We start from the raw sequence: 8,006 nt of genomic DNA on the forward strand, positions 1-8,006 counted from the left end.
AATGACCCAAGAGAGCCTCTCGTTTGTCGCGGGGGGCGTCCGCTAAGCTGCCAATTGGGTTCACATGCCATTCCGGGGAACCTTGAAGGGATCTGGTGACAGCGGCACTTGGCCTGCTGATAGCCCGGGCTAAAAGGAGATCAGGATGCCTCGTGGGAGGTTTGACCGGGGGGGGGTCGGGGGGGTATCGGGCATGTCAATGAGTTTGTGTCCCTGGTTTGTATACCCGGGAGTGGAAAAGTGCTGCTTATTGAGCTTTGATTACAAATTGTTTATGAGGCTTCTCTTGAGAGATTGTTAACAGGGTACAGATCCATATATATATATATATATATATATATATATATATATATATATATATATATATATTTTTTTTTTTTTTTTTTTTTCCTTGGCTAAAATGTTGGGTTTAAAAATGGCTGGCACAGGTACAAATTTACAGATCTTTTATTTTTTTTCAAATAGTACAGCAAAGGAGTGTCTCGACATAGTTTTAGTTTGCACAAATAAATAAATAATGTGCCTGCGAATGAATATCCAAAATGCTTGAAAGATACGTAAAAATACGTCTTTGGGATGGAATGAGTTAAGTACTTCTGTCATTGGTAACTTTATTACTTGGATGACCCTTAAAGTATCTTACCTAAATTAAAAGTAAAATGATAGTAAATTAAAATAAAATTAAAATTTCTTTATATCTTAATCACTTCAAATAATCCATTATTTTAGTATTTAATTACCTGAAGTGGTCTATCAACTTAACTCAATGTGAGGCGGACATGCTAACCACTCATAAACCCAGCCGCCTTTTATTTATTCACCCACTTATTATTTTCAAGTGTTATTGTAAGGGAGGGTCGGAAAAGGGATACCGCTAAATCAGTTACATGGTAATTATTGTAATCTACTCGTCTCATTCTACCACTTTCCCAGATGATCGATTTCATGATGTTGCTCATTTTCAGATACTCGATTTTTGTGTGTGTCTGTGTGTGCACAGGTCTGTGCGTTTGTGTGGAAGCGCGCGTGTGTGTGTGTGTGTCGGTGCTCTTATCTGTTCGTCCTTGAGCTTCAGCTTGCCAGACAAATCAAAAGCCTGCAAACGGGAGGAGTGAGGCTTTCCCCAAATTATTTTTGCTCCTACTGTTATAAGAGTCATAGTCTTGGAAATATTATTTGCCCTGTATGTATGAGTGTATGTTTGTGTGATAGATATAATATATATATATATATATATATATATATATAATATATATTAAAAAATATGTATAAAAAATATATATTAAAAATGTATAAAAATATATGTATAAAAAATATATATTCTAAAAAATATATATATATTTAAAAAATATATATTTATTTATTTTTTTAAATCAAAATGGGTCAATTCGACCTGCAACAACATAGCAATAGAGACCTTTTTTTTTTTGGTGTGCGTAAAAGCCACAGTGACCATGAAGCTGCACAGCTGCACGCTGCGATTTGACCACAACAGGTTAAAGACAAGTACGCGTGGTGACGTAACCGATTTCCCAACTTTACCACACACTCAGAGTAAATATTTATGTACTGTTGTCCAGTGTGATTTGTGTGACACACCACTTGACTTTGTGACACTGCACTTGTACCTTTATTCGTGAACGTCTGCGTCACTTTGGGGGGGGGGGGGGGGGGGGGGCTCCATTTCCTGTCTGGATTTGCCTGCAGCTATCAATCCACATATGTGAAAATCCTTCAATATGGAACTGTAAGGCGATTACACATAAACCACTTAAAGTTTGAGATTATCGCTCTAATGTATAGGCAATATACTGTGTGATCACAACATGACATTTAATGCGACAGGGTCACACATGATGCTTGTAAAACAGGCCGCGAGGGCGGGAAAGAAACAGTAGGATCGTACTTTTAATTGTCATTGTATTCATCATTACCATCATTTGTATCTATGTTTGGATATTGATTAGCCATTTAAAAATTTTGCCACATTTAAACAACCAAAAAAACTGCAATCATAAACTTTTAACTGTATGTTTCTTTTAACCCGTAAAATATCTTTTCAGACAAGTGCCCCTTAACCAGAGCAAAGCATTTGGGGATTTAAAAAAAATGACTTAAAATATGCCACCATTTAGACCCACTCAAAACTCATTTTTATTGGTCGAAAAGAAAAACAAATCAACATAAAGTGTCCTCTTTTTGATCATAGAAGAAATGTGTTATCAAAAAGAAATAACTGAATTCTTAATAAATATTTGTTAAGAATATATCAAAATGTCAGACCTCTTCTAGAAAAAAAAAAATATAATATTTGTCCACAAAAAATGATCAACAAAGTGTCAGACTTGTTCTCAAAAATAAATAATTATAAATGAAAAATATTCAACTTTTGGCATCGTATTAGTAGAGATGTGTTAACAAAAATAAACCATTACCTTGACAGGTAACGAGAGGTGGCACATGACAAGTTGGGTCGAACCATTCTAGCGTGGAGGAGAATCTGGCTTTTTACACTAATGAAATTGAATAACTTACTGAATCTAACATTTGCTTTATGAACTTAAGTTTTCCTGAAACGATTATTTTTAAAGGTTTTTTGCATGTTTTATTTAAAATCAAAGTCACTTCTTGATTCCCCAACCTTTCAAGTCTGACGATCTGAAATCAAGATCTACGTCTTTTGTAACAAGCCCATCACGGCCGGGCCCGATTACTCCGCCACGTAAAGTTAAGTAATCACATGTAAATGATTTAAGTGGTCATGAATGGGCCGTTTTTAACAAAAACACGCCGGGAATGTCTTAATCTTAATTAAACCCGTCCCCCGCAACCCCGTCGCTAATCTGGGAGAAGCGTCTGCTACTCTCGGGCCAGACGTCTCCCGGCCGCCATCCGTTCCGCGATGGAGTGTATTACATTGGTTGAATGGAGAAAAATCGTAAATTTCACCAAATGGTCCCATTACATTGGCCCGAACCCATATATGTAATATAATATCTGTATAATGATGTTTGGGGCTCCAGAAATTTGAAAAGCTGGTGACATTTTGCCAGTCACAAGGGAGACTATAAAAAAAGTAATATAATATTCCTCTATTGACTTTTTTGTGATCCTCAAACCTGAACGGCGGCTGACATTTTTGCTGTCACGAGAGAAAGTAAGTAAAAAGGTCAAATTGGAAAAAAAAAAAAAAAAAAGGTCTTTATTATTGTCAGCAGAATGCAGGTCAAAGTTAATTGTGTTCATCCGGAAGGGAAACTAAAAAAAAAAAAAAAATTCCTGGGAATCTAATCGCACAGGAGATACCAGCGAAGACAAAATCAACTTTGACATAATAAAGCGCAGAAGTCTTCTGATGTGGCCGGAACGGCAGACACGACAGCGTGGAAGTTAAACAAAACATATCTAGCTCAGTGTCACCTCTATAAATGCGCAAGATAACTTTGCAATTATGCAATGCATCAATTTAATGCCTGAATAAAGCGGGCTGGGAAGTGGTCGCCATACGATGCAAAGGCTACCAAAGATTTACTGTGTTTACACTGAGGACGGCTTTGCCGGATCAAACCGGGTGCTGCATTTAAAAGGCACCCTTAATGTATGTCAAGCCATCTGTTATTTAGACTCAAATAAGAAAATATCCAGCCAGGGGAGCATGGGGATTTTTTAAAATTCCAATTTTGCTTTTATTTATGCTTGAATGTAATAAGAAAATATCAAACCAGGAGAGCATAAGGCTTTTTTTTTTACTTCCAATTTTGCTGTTATTTATATTTGAATATAATAAGAAAATACCAAAGGCGTAAGGCAATTTTTATTAAAATTCCGATTTGGCTGTTATTTATACTCATATGAATGTATGTAAAAAAATAAATAAAATAAATTAATTATAATATAATAATTCCAATTTTACTGTTATTTATATTTGAATGTAACAGAAAATACCAAACCAGGGGAGCATAAGGCACTTTTTTTCCATTAATTCCAATTTTGCTCTTATTCATACTCGGATGTAGTAAAAATTCCAATTTTGCTGTTATTCATACTCAGATGTAATTAGAAAATACCAAACCAGGGGAGCTGGTAAGGCATTTTTTGTCTTTAATTCCAATTTTACTGTTATTTATATTTGAATGTAACAGAAAATACCAAACCATTGGCGCATAAGGCACTTTTTTTCTTTAATTCCAATTTTGCTGTTATTTATATTCAAACGCAATAAGAAAATATGAAACCAGGGGAACATAAGGCAATTTTTTTTTTTAATTCCAATTTGCACGTCGGAAACAAGAGAAGGCCCCATCACGAATGGCATTGACAGACAGAAAAAAATCCAACCCCCACAGTGTTTGACGAGGGAACAAGCAGTGATGATCATGTTCAAAACCGTTAAAAGAAAGAACGAGCAGTGATCATAATGTTAAAACTCGACGCGTTCATCAATCTCATTTGAGTACAAAGTCATTTGTGGTGGAGCAAAAAATTTGACACGCCCGCCAAATTTGTTTCCCCGAGCTCTTGTAGTTTTCATTTATTTCTTTTTTTTAACAAGGCCAAGCTTGCGGCTAATAAATGCAGACGACTGCTACCATTTAGGAGGAATAAATCAACGCTCGGCTTTCTAAAGGCTTAAAAGGCAATTTTGGAGATTTGATTTTTGCTAAATTATGAATTTATTTCCGTTTACGGACTTGATGCCAGCTGCGCGCTGTTAGACGCGTGAAGCGCTACATAAGCGATGGCTCAATACTCATTTGTTTTTGTCACTTTTTGATTACAGGCAAACAATTCATGTGTCACGCGGCCAATTGGGGAAAAGTTGAACGCACTCACTTGAAACTCCAGGACAAATCCGCGATGTACCCGACCTCTCACCCGGAAAGCCCAGTACCTGGAAATACTTGGTAGGGAGTTATTATTCTGAAATTTTGCCACATAAAGTACTTAGCAGTTATGATGTTGTCAACACATGTATTAGTACATTTAAAACGACTACATACTCTAAAAAATGTGAGTTCTCACATTCATTTAGCTCACAATATAAACTGAAGATGTTTGTTTTACTGTATGCAAAATTTTACTTTAGCAAAATGGTAAATATTGCAGTAATTATGTCGAGTGCACTCATGCAATTTATGCAGCATTCAACACCCATATTACAGCTTCATTTTGCCTCTCTCTCTCTTTTTCTCTCTCTTCTGATTTATTCCCGTGTTGTGCATATGGAATTGACGCCGTTCAGTACATGTCATTTTCGGACCCCAACCCCCCCCCCCCATTCTGACACCAAAAAAGTTGATAAATAAACACAGGTGGATTTTGCAGCTTCATTCATAATCCACGATCAAAATATGAATTAACATGGATTACATGGAGATTTATTCCCATGTTGTGCATATGGAATTAACGCCGTTCAGTACATGTCATTTTCGGACCCTAACCCCCCCCCCATTATGACACCAAAAAAATAGATAAATAAACACAGGTGGATTTTGCAGCTTCATTCATAATCCACAATCAAAATATGAATGAACATGGATTACATGGCGATTAGAGCATTTAAATACAAATTTGTGGGTTGACTTCCCCTTTAAGAAAATACACATTTCCAAGTTTCAAGTTGAATCACTACTTTTTTTTTTTTTTACACGTGTCTGTATTTTTACTCCTTGGAGTAACTTTGCCACCTCATTATCAAACCATATGATAAGTTATTACCGCTATCATTGACTTATCAATCTCTTATCGTCCCTTCCCCCCGTTCCGCCGTCCTCCTCGATCCCAATTAGTCTCCTTTCCCCGCTGCCCCTCGATCCTTTCGCTAAACTGATTTCCCTCTTAATATTTCCTGCCACATGACCCCGCCGGGGCATTTTTTTCCCCACGTCGCCGTCGGTCACAAACGTGGGTAAATCTAGAATAAAGGCAGGGTACGTGTGAGCCGGCACATATTATACCCGAGCACGGCGCGGACACGCCTTCGGTTCGGCTTCCGAGTGGCGATTACAGTCCGCCGCGCGCACCCGTATACCTGCTGGGAAGCACGTTTACCGCCTCGGGTCTTGACTAAGTCTCGCCGGTCGCCATGGTTTCCAGCGGCGCAGGCGAAAAGGTCACAGCAGGGCAAAATATTGCTCCAAATTACACTAAAGTGCTCCCAAATAAAGACAAGCAATAAATCTTGGCTATAAAAAGTTCTCGTTTTGGGTTGGAGTGAATAAAGTCACCGATTTATAGGAGTATTTTTTTTTTTTTGGTTGCTTTTACAAGATAAAATGTCTTAATTTTACGAGAGGTTTTACTCTTAAGAGAATTAAGTCGCAGTTTAGCAGGAATGATTTGCGATACTACAGGGGACTTTAGGAGATTTTATAGGATGAAGTCATCATTTTATTGTGTTATTAAATAATTTTATGAGAATCAAGTCATCTTGAAAAAGATGCAGTCATTTGAATAAATGAATGATTACAAGATAGAACATTGAAATCAAGTTGTATTACAAGATGCCGCCAGAAGTCTCATTTTACAAGAATAAAGGCGTCATTTATTGAATAGGGGAAACAGTCATGCAATTACAAAATCAAAACAATTGCAACTCGAGTTCTGACATTCAGTAAGCCACGCCCCTTAAAGGCACACATCCAAACTTGAATACTTCAAGTTATTGTTGGGCAATATGACCAGAAATAAATGTATATATACATTTTTTCGTCAGTCATTCTGGACGAACACAATTTTAATTGTTTTGTTTTGTTTTTTTCCCAGCAAATATTTTTTTAAAGGTTTCATCTATTCAAAAAGAAATTGTTTGCCTATTTCTCAGTGTATACTATGAATATTGTCTTTTTTACAATTTATTTTCAATTAACATTCATAGCTAGTTTATAGATAGCTGTGATAAGAACGATAATAAAAATAAAAATGATTTTAAATTAATTCATAGTGAGGCCAAAAAGTAGCCACAAATGTTAAGTTTATGTTATAATTTGCTTGAAATTCACATTCAAAGCAAGTTTAAAAAAAACAATATTAAGTTTGTTACAATTTATTTTAAGTTAACATACATTGCAAGTTAAAAAAATAACAATGACTATTTAGTTTACGTTAAAACTGATTTTAAATTAACAATCATAGTTAAAAAAATACTTACAAACGTTGTTTACACTAAAACTGATTGTAAATTAACGATCATTGCTAGTTAAAAAAAAATAGCGACAAATGTTAAGTTTACGTCAGCTGATTTTAAATAAATATTCACAGCTAGTATGAAAAATAGCTTCGAAGTTCATATCGCAATGGATTTTAAACTAACATTCATAGCGAGTTCAAGATCTAGCTATTAATGTTATGTTGATGTTAAAACTGATTTTAAATTAACATTCAAAGCTACTTCAAAAAGTAGCTGATTAAGTGCGTTAAAACTGATTTCAAATTAACACAGCTAGTTCAAAAAGTAGTTTATACAACCTTTATAGCTAGGTAAAAAAAAATAGCTAGCCGTCGCATGTATAAATTGCGACAACGCCATGATTAAATGTTTTACATTTCACGATTTAGCTAATCATTACAAATAATCCATACAATATCCATACAATATCTTTCCTTCTTTTAAAACGACATTTCTTTTTTTCCGGGGGTGTGGCCACGGTTGCGGCTCATTGGCGTTTCCGTTCATAATGGCAAAATCTATTAGACGGGAAATCTTCACTATTTTTTTTTTATTTTTTTTTCCCCACAGTTGAAGCACATTCGTCAGCTCCCAAGATAACACGCCGTCTTACGTTAACCGCCAGACTGACAGAGCAAACGCAATTAAGCGAAAAGAGGGAAATAAGTTTGCGCCCTGGGTCTGGAGCTGCCGTTAAATCACAGATTAAACGTTTTACGACATTCTTTCGGGAGTTGCACTCCGTGAAACCGAGAGGGCCCCCAGAATTTACTGGGATTACACGGGTGTGCTTTATATACGTAGGTATGCATGTAAAGAGAAGGGAGCTAATCCGGCC

The sequence above is a fragment of the Hippichthys cyanospilos genome, chromosome 20 (genome assembly GCF_059441005.1).
Source record: "Hippichthys cyanospilos isolate Australia breed blue-spotted pipefish chromosome 20, RoL_Hcya_1.0, whole genome shotgun sequence".
Taxonomy (NCBI): domain Eukaryota; kingdom Metazoa; phylum Chordata; class Actinopteri; order Syngnathiformes; family Syngnathidae; genus Hippichthys; species Hippichthys cyanospilos.